A 13054-nucleotide genomic window follows, 5' to 3' on the forward strand; every position below is an offset into this window, starting at 1 on the left:
TCATCCAATTCTGAGGCATTACAGATCGCAGTGTGCCTTAACAGTTTCTAAACTCCTCTGATCTCTGAAAAGGAAATTCCTTAAATAGCTGGTAGACGTAAAGAGATACTGAAACCAGAAGTGTGTATCTCTTCTTTAGAACAGGGCAGAAGAGGCCAGTGCAAATGGTTCTCAGCTGGAGCCCTTGACCTTCTTAATCCTTTGACATTTTTAATTGCTTTATACAAGTTTCACTAGCAGTGTTACTTCCAAATGAAGAACTGAAACATTGGTTTTCTAAAGTCTTATATAAGCGTGTATCACCAACACCATGTTTTGTCATTGGTTTTTTTCTTCGCTAAAACAAAGCCGCCTCAGATCTGACACTTTTTCCTAAACCTTTTACATTTCAACACAGCAATAACAGTAATTGCTACTTAAGATAGAGTTCATGAAAGGCTTCTGACCAGTGTCGCTAAGAGGCTTTTAACAAACAATGCAGTATTCGGATACAATTGGATCCAAATCTAGCTCTCAATATTTTTCTGCTCGGCAGAAAGGCCGACTAATCTTTGGACTGAAGTTGCTTTACCCCAAATTAAAAGAGCAGAACAGGGAAAAGGGGGCAGGAAAATTAGAATGGAAAACTGTAATAAAACCACCATGGTTTGCTGACAAATATATTATAGTGAAACAATATGAGGGACAGTTGGAGAATATCAACTTCATGTATTGGTAATAGATATATATATTTTTTTTAATTGATGGGACACACTAAAGTCCTCAGTCAGAAACAGTCTCTTTGCACTGAAGTATATAAATACGTCTTATATCTATAAGCTATGTCCACTCCTAATAATTCATAATATCTAGAACTGAACTAAAACCTATAAAAAAAACCAAAAGAAAGAAAATTCCTATTAACGTCAGAGGGATCTGGATCAATTCCTATAAGTTCTGACTTTGGAATCACGTACTTAGAAATCAGGGTTTAAAAGCCGCTATTTAAGTACAATGGAGAAGGGATAAAACACACACACACACAAAACAAAAGGGTTTTTCAGACATTAGGAGAAGTAAATGGAACGAAAAAGTAAACGTTGTTTATAAACTCCTGGATTTTCAAATTGTCTTACCCAGTGCAGCTGACAGGCTCCCAGAACAGTATAAAACAGAAATTACTTTGTTTTGAAGTACTTGGAAGGCATGAAATGACTGGGGAGGAAACATATGTGGGGTTTTTAAAAGATCGTCCACAACAGCAGTCCAGGTTAAATGCAAAATGGAAAAGTTTCCCTGAATGTATAAAGCATAATATAGAGTTGTTAAGACAAATTAATTGATAATAATATTTTCTTTCTTTGAGAATTTCTAAACAAAGCTACAAGAAAAAAAATCTTAAAAATCATTGTCACCACAGCAAGAAAAAAGGCGCAAAACCATCAATTCATGAAATTAAATTCTATTCAATCCATAGATGTAATTCCACATGCATTTTCAGAACTTCAATTAGGGTCTCAGCATCACTGGTCTATGCCCCAGGCACACGTGTTGGCAGCTGAAGTGTGCCCTAACCATATTCAGAGGTGGGTATACACTGACGTAGCTTTAGTCCCATGCTACAAAAGACAAAACTATGCAAATCTTGTAGTTCAGAGCTAGTCAGTATTAGCAGGTACATAATCGGTATTTCTTTTCTTGTTCCTGTGTAGGAATAGTATTTCACTATAAAACAAAACAACCAAAACCAAAGCAGAAACCAATTAACAGCAATATGAAAACATGTTTTAAAATAAGTAAGGAAAAAACCTGATTTTTAGATTGCACAGGTTGCTGGGACAATCTAGGCTAATCTTCCTTCAAAAAAATCTTAACCCCAAATGTACGGCCTGTCTTAGAACAGAACATTGTGATGGCCTGGCATAAAACGATAAATAATGCTGAATTAGCTAGCATTATATTTTCTTTTTGAGAGAGAGTTACTAAATACAGATTATATTTAATAACAAAATAAAGCAAAAGGATCTCTTAAAATACTCAAGAAGAAATCAAATTTGGCTATCATCATATTAAGTAACAATGCCAAAGACTCAACTTGCGAAAAGCACGGTATAATGTTTTAAGGAGAAAAAAAGCCATCACAAATATTTGATGAGAAGAAGACGCCCCCGCAATAAGGATGACAGTGCACGCCAGATATAAATTTGCTAGTCTGGTAACAAAAAAAGCAACAGCGCAAGCTGAAGTGACATATACAGAGCACAAGTTGATCAGCTTCTTGGAGACGATTTGCCTTGTATACCTCTTTCATTTGCACACATTATTTAAACATTCTTCCAACTTCAAAGAGCAAAATCTCCCCCTGAAATAGCCTGTGCTATTGACTAAAAGCAAAATGAAATCTTATAACAATAACAAAATCTACTCAATTAGATGCTTCAACCTCATCAGAAAGGGTGACTGCAGGAAGTCAAGCAGGAGCACTGAAAACCTGCGTACACAGTTTCCTCGCTGTTGACTCCAGAGGCTTGCGAGGGCTTTTGTTCTTAATGCAAATGCCAAATTCCACAACAGAGTATTTTTATCAGAGGATTTCTAACCTCCTTATTTCAAAAGAACAGGGATAATATTCACAACCTAAGCACATGGCAAGAAATAACAGATGGATAGAAACAAACAGATGGGTGAACACAAGGTAACAGCGAGATGTTTACGATCAGCATAATAAACAGCTGCCACAAGTAGATGACCATCATCAGATCTTGTTTCAGTTGCTCCTTGTCTGTCATAAAAGTAAGAGTCCTCCTAAATCACAATTCCTAATGTATTCATTTTAATAGCTCTTCTCTGGACTTCTCAACTCTTTAGTGTTGTGTATCAAGGCGTCAAAAGTTGGCGACCGTTATTCTAAAATGGATGTGGCAGGATTAGAGTCCTTCACCACAGAAGTCACTGGAAACTGCAGAACTAATTCCAAATTGTTCACCATGTCTATGAAAATATCAGCCACCATTTTTAACCACAGCCAGTGAATAGCAACAAAAATTTTCCTGCACCTCATTTGCCCAAATTTAGTCTTGGCTATTAACACAAACCAGAGATGGTTATATGCTAGAATGGGAGCTGGGGAAGCAGAGATGCAGATACATGTTCCCTTCCTAACTGATTAGTAGTAATGTGCTAGCTAAATTCACTTAGTTTAAATCGGTTATTGCTCATTGCTGTCTGTCCTGAATGTTATAGCGACAACAAGGAACTCAAAACTGTCTCTGCTTCATCCACTCCGTATTAAAATGGATGTCCACATGGAACGTGGACATGATCTTGTTCTGTCTTGTGTGGGAATAGTAACTTCCACAGAGCCTAGGACAGATAGTGAGGGGACTGCCAAGGTCCCTGGTTTTGGACAGACATTTATTTTTTTAAATTGTTTTTTGTAAACCCTTCATAGCACAATGAAAAAGTTTCTAGTAGCCCAACTGTTACTTATCCAAACCGCATGCAATGTTTCTTAATGTGGAACACAAAATAAAAAGAAGTCTTTGTCCTGGCCTATGCCACTGAAAATTAATACAGTCTTCCTGCTTTTGTCTATAGTTTTTAACTTCTTCTGAAAGCTTGCTAAGAATAATATCCTCAAAATCAAACAGTTCTATTGCTGTGCTTAAAATAGAACTACAGAGAAATGACTGCTACCTCATGCTGTTTGCATAATATCAACAAATTATACATGTGCTCCATTCTAATACCTAATACCTGCATAAAATAAATTACTTTCATCGCTGTTATAGTTCCAGACTCTATAGGTTCAAACTTAATTTTCTATTACTTTTATGGACCTTAATAAAACATGGTGGCTTAGCCCACCAGAACATAAAACCTTTGACCAGTGTAACAAAAGCACTTAAAACATTTGTCTCTATTATTTCTAACTTCCCTGTAACTAGCTGCTCTGTGAGAATGCCTTTTTTACCTACTCAGTGTCCTTGAAGCTCACCCCAAGGATTCATTTTCACACAACACTCTAAGATGATACTGCAGACAGTCAACTAGGAGCTACGGCTGCTTCAACCTCCCACACGGTCCTCGCTTGCCTAATTAAATATTCATCACTCCAGAATGTTGCAGTGTCAAACACGAGCAACTTCCCAGCCTGACCTTCCACAGCCAGCTTGTGGTTCGTGCTGGCGAATAAACAAGACTGGGACTTACCTGCTGAAACATAAGATGACATAATGCAGTTTTCATGTTGCACATAAGTTCTGTGCATGCACTGTAAAATTCTCACTGCAGAAGCTAGGGTACTATCTTTTAGTGTTCAATATAAATTGAATATCTGTATGCAAAGCTAACTATAAAACCTGCATGGGCAGTGTTATCAATAATCTTTCTGCAGAACACTAAAATCTTTTTTTCCTTATTATACAGATCCTGTTTTGTATGTACAGTCATATCTTCCAACTTAAAAAACAAACCAATGCTGAGTATTCTCAAATAAATCAAAAAAGATTGAGGCAAACTGCTATCAACAAGTATGTGAGGGTTTTTTTTGTGGCTTTGGACTCCTATCTTAGTTTCACATACCCCATTTATAAGAAATTTGCATTTTGCCTCCAAGACAAAATAATTTATTAATTCCAAATCTCTCTCCTCTGTGGAAAGAATATCTGGAGTTATTATAACTCATTTTAGTTGTACTAGATTCTGTACATATTTACATCTGTATTTAATGGAAGAGAAAACTGAACTGAAAAAATTAGAAGGAATAAACTTCCCTGCTATAGAAACCATAGCCTTAATAGTCTATAGGTTCCATAGATCTTTTGAGATTTAAATAAAACATATCCATATCATGTCCATACGCAATAAGAATATTGAAAAGCTTGCATTTTGACCCCAACAGCAACATTAACCTGTTAAAGAAGAAAAATATATCAGAAATTGGGTGCAAACCTCTTTCATTTACGCATACTAGGTATGCAGCATTCTTAAGACAACGGAATAGTCATTGCACCAAATCAGCTATGAGAATTCTGTAAGCATAATAAATGCCTATGTACATCTTGGGCAGTAAATAAAAATATGCATGAGAAGTATGCTTTCTCTACATATATATGTAGTGACAAATATGTATGTATATATATTTATATATAATATACATATGGTTTAAAAAAGTTTGATTTCATAGCTTCAATAATTTATTCAGTCATCTGTGAGAACCTTTTTGCCCCTAGGATTTCCCAGAAACAGTCAAAACTTACATTTCATCTTCTCAGTCAAGGGCTTCCCTACAGTTTTCAGGGATTTTCTTTCCCCTGGCATTTTTTGCTAGTCTAAAACAATTGTGGATGCTGTAGAGCTTGCAGATGTGGCTTGATGCCCTGATTAAACTAAAAATTAAGATTTAAAGGTGCAAATCCTTAAATCTGTGCATTCTTAATCTGGCATGAATTGCAATGCATTTGGGTGAATATGCTGCAGCTACTACATCAGGGAGGAGGAAGATAGAAGACAGATGCTACAGCCCAAACAGTTCTTCAAAGCCTACATCTTGGTCGAAGTAATTTTGAAACAGCTGTCCTTCATGCAAAATTTGATTCTGCTAACTATTTCATATGAAGTACCCACGTTGAGAGCAAGTTAAATTACCACACTGCTAGGCCTGTGGTGTCTGTCTTTTCCCTCCTAGCAGGGTCCTGCAGATATCGAGAAGAAAAACAGTCTGTTAGTATCCCTGTGGGATCCTTCAGCAAAGCCCTTTGGGGAACACGAGGCGTTACTTGTCTACTCCAGATTTTCCAGAACTGTTGTGACTGTAATAGTGGCCCATAGATCTTCCTCCCACATAATACAGGTAACCAGCTCTCCCAAAGTATGCAAAATTTAACTGACAAGTAGGAAAATAATTTTAAATAGACTTAGAATTGATCTGATCATATCTATGGTCTGATAAACCTGAGCTGAACCTTGCTCATGGGTAATAAGAAAGGTTTATATATGCTCAAAACTCTAACACTCTAAACTAAATAAAAAATTTTCTACTCTGCACACTTATTTTCATTAGAGGCAAATTAAAAACACATTCCAAAAATTATTTTATGATCATCTCTGGTCAACTGGAAATTCATCTAGGTTTCATGGTACAGATAAAGCCTGAAGAAGCTACGCACTGTGCGCTTCAGATAGGAAACGGTGATCAAGGATATAAATCAAAGAGTAGCATACCCATTTAGCATTGCTGGCCCTGTAAAGGAAACATCTGAGTCTGCATTACAGTCTTGAAGTTGCATACGACATACAGCTGGTAGATTTTGATGGCTTTATATAATACCTGTGCTGTATCATCATTTGTCTTCCTACCTCCTACCACACATTCTTTTGCGACCATATATACCACCACTTGTCTAAGAAGCATGGTGTGCTGGTTTTGGCTGGGGTAGAGTTAATTTTCTTCATAGTAGCTATACAGGGCTATGTTTTGGATTTGTGCTGCAAACAGTGTTGATAACACAGGGATGTTTTAGTTACTGCTGAGCAGTGCTAGCACAGAGTCAAGGCCTTTTCTGCTCCACACCCCACCCCACCAGCGAGGAGGCTGGGGGGGCACAAGAAGCTGGGAGGGGACACGGCTGGGACAGCTGACCCCAGCTGACCAAAGGGCTATTCCATACCCTATGGCGTCATGCTCAGCAATAAAACGAGGGGGAAGGTTGGCCGGGGGGCCGCTGCTTGGGGACTGGCTGGGCGTCGCTCGGTTGGTGGCGAGCAATTGTTTTCATTTGCATCACTTGTCTTTCTTGGGTTTTATTTCTTTCTCTTTGTTATTTTCCTTTTCATTACAATTTATTATTATTATTATTTTATTTTAATTATTAAACTGTTCTTACGTCAACACACGAGTTTTCTCACTTTTACCCTTCTAATTCTCTTCCCCCCCACCCTGCTGGGGGGGAGTGAGCGAGTTGGCTGTGTGGTGCTCAGTTGCCGTCTGGGGTTAAACCACGACGTATGGGCACAACTACTTGCGGCTTCAGACAAGCCTCCCTTATCTGTCCTTCTAATACTATGTTAAATCAGTCCCCAAGGACCAGAGATGGAAAGAGGCAGAATTAAAGTAAATATTGGAGATAAAAGCAGGGGAATGGAGTAACCAGAGAATTCAATCTCACATGTGACCCACTGGCAGTAGTGAAAGACAGAATTTTTGGTTGCCAGCTGGGAACACTCAGTGGCAGTGCAAGTACTTGGGAGCATGTGCTTGAGACCGCAGGAAACTGTAGAAGTTGAGTATGAAATCACTGCAGTCTCTCAGTGACAAGACAGTCTAAAAGATCGGATCAATTAAAGGCCTTAAGCATGAATCCAAATCATTTTCCAACTCTATAGCCTGAGGAAGTGAGGTAGTTTTTATTATGAACTCAGCTATTATAAAGTTACAAGTCAGTGATAATGATAATAACCTGTATATGGTCTAGGCAAGCAAAGGAAAATTTCATTAGTTGGCTGTAAATAAATTTCCAACTCTGAAGCCTAGAACAGGAAGTTAACTGCAAGGCTAGTAATGAGCATTTCTTCCATCTCTATAGATCAGAACAAAGAACAATCATTTTTATGTAATACACGCACACACACGCGCACACGTGCACATTATATAGTCAGCACTGATGCTCAGGAACCTAAAGATACAGGGGAATACCTCTGTTTGTTTATCTCATTGTGAGGAGAAGAAATGCTACTAGAAGAAAACAACTCCTGAATACTAGAAGAATGATGGTAAACTTTTAAGGTTTTATATAGTATGGGATGAATATGAATATTCTATTTAAGCCCTGCAGAAATTTCTTAGTTCCTACCAGCTGCTCTGCGTGCCTTGATATAGAACTTCAGTCACCAAGTAGAAATCGTGTTTTATATTACATAAATTATGATTTCAAACTTCTCCCCATCAGAATAGGGCAGCTACCTCTACTGCAGAAACTGTATTAAAAATGGAAAAGATAAGCTCTTCAGTAAAAAAAAAAAATTCTATTAGAGTTATCTTAGGTCCAAGGAACTAGATTGGGAAAAAAAACCCAACCCTCTACAATTTCCAATACTCAGGTAACTTGTCAGGTATAAGCATCTTAATTGCAAAGATGCCCTTACCAGTTTTGGTCAATAAAGAATTTACGGCATGTTGTAGAGTTTTCATTCTTGTCTCTTGATTAAACTAGGTAATTCCACTCTCCTTAACTTCAAGTTGCTTTTGATTCAGTAATCACATTTTATCCTATGCTATTTTATATTATCATTAGCCAGACTCCTTCATATGATGTCTACAGAGATAATTCAGGTTGGTCACATTTTAATAGGTTATCTCTTTTGTTTTCCACTCAATGAAAAACAAAAAGTAGAAGATGGAGATAAATGGGTAATAGATGTCTTAACCAGTTGATTTTGTCTGAAGGTAAAACATTTATCTGAAAACACTCATAGGATTTCCTCACCTTTTGAATATTAATGTTTCTAAATAATATATTGCTTTGGCTTCCCCAGGAACATTCCATCTTTCAAGACACAAACCAAGAGGGAAAAACACACCAAAAACCACAAGAGTGGTTTGTGTGGCTCTTTGCCTTGAAAACTATTTATAAAATAGAATAGTACCAATAGGAGGACACCTTATTTCAAAACATCCTACAGTCTCAGGGAAGATTACGATACTATCTAGGGAAGGATGATACCCAAGCAAAATTACTCCTGAAGGTCTCCAGTCATGAAGCTGTTGCACTATGAGATTTCATATCAAAATGAATTGTTAATATTATTGCAATTGAAATAACAACTTTTTTTTGTATTCTGTTTATACTATTAATATTTTAAATAAGCTAAAAGTAAACCCTTGGCTCTGTAAACATATGGATCAGGTATAGGTATATGGCATGTTCCCTCTCTTGTCCATAGAAAAATTTCATGCATAACACCTTCTCTTACCACAAGAACCTGTTTGCAGTTTGCTTTCCTTCCAGTGGCTTTTTACAGAAAGGTGTCCTCATGGTCTAACCACTTTCATTGTTTAGGGGCAGTGCCAATTTCTGAACTTGCTCAGCAGCATAAAAACAGTTTCACAGAACTGCACCCACTCTGAACTTGCAGTTCACACTGGTCACCAGAGCACACATACTTGTCCACAGACAACGAAGACTGCAAGAAGTAAACCAATTTTTACTTTAAATCATGCAAGACATTCCTACGTCTGAAGTAGTTAAGATATCTGAATGGGGGGAAAAAAATGCAGTTTCGACATCATTCCTTAGTTCTTTAAGCTCAATTATTGGGCTGAGCCCTCCCTCTGCCTCATCCTGAACCTCCTGTCCTGGTTTCTTCCAGAACATGAACTTTCAGAACCATTCCCACTCCTTGCAACACAGAGCTTGTTTACTTCTGTTGACATGTCCAGGCTTCATTTACTTCTCTAAAAGAGTTAAAACAGGAAGCATCTTTATGTGGTCCTACACTAGATAAATCTATCGCATAGTTATTATCATCTGATATTTAAACTAAAAAATCTGGTTTGCCGAGAGCTTTTCCTTTTCCAGCAATGCTTTATTTAAAAAGAAGGTGATCAAATTTTAATGATCATCTTTTGTTAGCTTAAACCAAGTGCAAAAATTCCTCCTGTCACTTCCCTTGGGTTTGAAGGGTATCAGCAATGTTATCCATTTTAAATGACACAAAGCTTTTGGTAGTGAAAATTCACATCTTTTACTTTTAAAAGAGATGACAAAAGTTGTAACAAAAATGCTACAGAAAACAACAGTATAAGCAATCAAATAATTAAGGCCAAGACATTTTTCCAACAAAAAAGTTAAGGACCCTTTGGAAAGCAACACTGAACCCTCAGTGTTTTCCTAAAGATTTTATTTTGTTCTATACATGAAAAACTTACTCTAATCTGCAGTTAAGGCTGGGGAGGAAGGTCAAAGCCTAGCCATGATTATTAGTTCTTGTAAACATGTACAGAATCTGGGAACTCTAATCCTAACAACAAACACTTCTGTGAACCCCAGGATTGCATGAGTAATCCACACTGCATAAATGGCTGTGCTTTTTAAAATGGCTGGGACAATATGTCTGAGGCTGGTAAAAAAAACACACCTTGAAATAAATTGCCTAGGATATTTGTACGCTGTCTCAGCTACCAGAAAGTGCACATCAGGATAATGCTTTAAAAATTCAATAAAACTACAGCTGATGTCCTTTGCGTAAAAAAAGACAACTTTTTGCTGAATCTCAGAAACAAAAGTTACCAAAGTTGCCCTATAAAATTTTTGCTTTCCAAAAATTCCTTAGCAAAACAAATTTTTATTGTCACTCTTGAAATTTGAAAGGCCCACCGAGTCAGTTTTACAGACTTGTAATTTTCAATTTTAAATTAAAAAAAAAAAACATAATTTACAGATTTTAGTTTTACAGAAATGCATATTTCTTTCCTTTATGCATGGAATAGCTGGATTTTCCTTCCATTCTGGGGCTTAAACAGCTTCCCATCTTTTAAAATTATGATAACCTTAAAAAGATGTAATATGAGTATTGCTCTTACCGGTTCTTCGAGAATTGGCTTCCTCTAGCACCTTGAAGAAGAGATCATAAATTACCTCCTGCCTTTGTTTGTGTTTTGGGTTTGGTTTTTTTTTTGATAACTCAGTGGGCAAGTTTAATGGTAGAATGATACGCAAAAGGTAATCACAGAAAAAAAATTAGTTTTACTCTATCTGTAGAGCTGCATACAAAAGTGACTTATGGAATAAAAAACACTTGACAAGTTTTTTGGGGGTTTCGTGGTTTGGTTTTTTTTTTTTTTCCTTTTGCCTCTAGGAGTACATGCAGTAATATTAACTGGAAGTGACATCCTACTAACCAGGAAATCATGATGTGATAGGTTTCTAAATCTGAGGGCAAAGCAGCAGAATTTCAGGCTTACACCGAAAACAGAAGTACCAACCAGGAAAGCATGGCTGGAACAACCACTTAACAGAGCTTCAGAAATGTCCATTTTCTCTGGTAAAGGTTCTCATTGCCATCACAATGCAATTCCACTACTGGCTGCAAATTATTAGGCTTTGTGTTATTTGCCATTACAAACAGCGTCAGCTCAATCTGAGCTTCCGGAGGTCTGAAGCCCTGTTTGTTTGCTGATGATCTTGATTCACAACCACAAACCACTGCTTGCGTGGCCACTGGCTCCAAGACACAGAACTGAAATGCTTGTCAATGTTTCATGCAGAAGCTTGTGGGGAAACAAACAAACACACACAAAAAACCTCAAACAAACAAAAAAATCAATCACCTTCTGCTCATACTGTAACTAGAGAGAAGGGTCCAGTCTTTAAGCATATTACACTAAGAACATAGTTATTATTGAGATTATTTCCTCCAAAATCCCAGCAATGATTAGACCATTGGCCCCGTAACAATTTGTAAATACAAGCAGAGACTGAAACATTGAGTTGTGGAGATAGAAATCCTGGCATCTGAGTCCAGAAAAGTTAAATTAGAAACAAAGGACTTTCTGGAGTATCCACTGTTGATTGTGCTGAAGCTGACTTGGATCTCTTCAGCCAAACCATTTGGTGTAACTTGTTCCAGACCGATTTGCTGTTACTGCCATACAGCTGAGTCTCGCTCCTTGCTGCTGAATTTAGGTGGAGCGCTCCCTAGCCCTCTCCCAACCCTTCTCATCACTACCTCCAAGTTCAGCCCCAGACCTGTAGCGAAAGGGAGGCAGGAGGAGACCATTCTTTTCTGCGCTTCTCCTCTCCATTCAGGTTTTGACTGAAAGCCTGCGGCCAGAAGTGAAAGCACCTGGATCTGCAGCAAACAAACAAACAAACAAACCAACCCAACCCAACCAAACAAAAAAAAAAGGGTACTTTATCCATGATATGGACCTGTATTTTGCTACATGAGGCAATCGCATCAGCTTTTCTCCCTCCTGCCACCCTTTTCTTTTTAAAAGGGTTTCTATGAAGAAAAATTGCACATTAATAGAATGCAGGGCTCTAGAAGAGAGGAGGTAGTGTTTCCCATTACATGACAGTATGGTCGCAAGCTCCTGGAGCAGAGTATCATAACTGACAATATATCATGAGTTACCCCAGAATTACTTCCCAAGTGTGTTGTGCAAGAGATTACACCAGCTTCAAAAGAACAGAACTGAAGTTCAGGGCAAGCATCACTTATTGAAATTGCATAAAATAGATATGTAAAAGTTACTGCAAATTTTTAATTTTACCTTTCCGGATGCCAAAGCCAGGGGAAAGGGGGGCAGGGGGGAAACAACCAACAAAAACCTCAGCAGTTATTACAAGATTGTGACCAACACAGAAAGGAAATTCCCAAGTCTTGGGAGACAGCCATGGAGACACAGAAGTGCTCACTTCACCTATACTAGTTGTAGCATTTAAAAATTGGGTGCAAAGGAGAGCAACAAGTCCATCAAACAAGACAAGACAGAGAGGATTGCTTTCAAAGGAACGGCTTCATCTTATACCTTATTGTGCTTTATCTTATTCAGTCTAGCCTGCAGAAAAGGAAACACACTTATGCTGGTCAAAGCATTCCTACTTTAGTTTCATGTTTCTAAACTGAAATAAACACAATTTTATTTAAGCGTATGGTAGTCTAGCAAATCTTATATGTATTTCTAAAATTGAGGAGAACCTGAAAACTAAGCAAGAAAGCTAATGTGTAGACTCTGTGAAATTACATTCTAGCCTGTGACGAACACAAGGGAGGAAACCAAGGAGTAGGCAGAAGATGACAAGTGAAGACATATTGGACACAGACTCCTAAGCCAAGTCTCTGAACACAATGTTACAAGAAACAGCTGATGTAAAGAGAAGATAAGAGATAAATATTCATGCAACAATCAGTTTAACATTGCAGGTCCAAGACTTTTTTTCCTGAGCATTTTAAATTAGAATCCCATTTCAGATTTCTTTTAAATGAATCTGTCATAGTTCAGATTCATTTTATATTAGCTCAGTTAGATCATCCTATTCCCTCAGGAACCTATTCCTACTGAGAACAACAG

This window comes from Mycteria americana, chromosome 4, assembly GCF_035582795.1.
Source record: "Mycteria americana isolate JAX WOST 10 ecotype Jacksonville Zoo and Gardens chromosome 4, USCA_MyAme_1.0, whole genome shotgun sequence".
NCBI lineage: Eukaryota > Metazoa > Chordata > Aves > Ciconiiformes > Ciconiidae > Mycteria > Mycteria americana.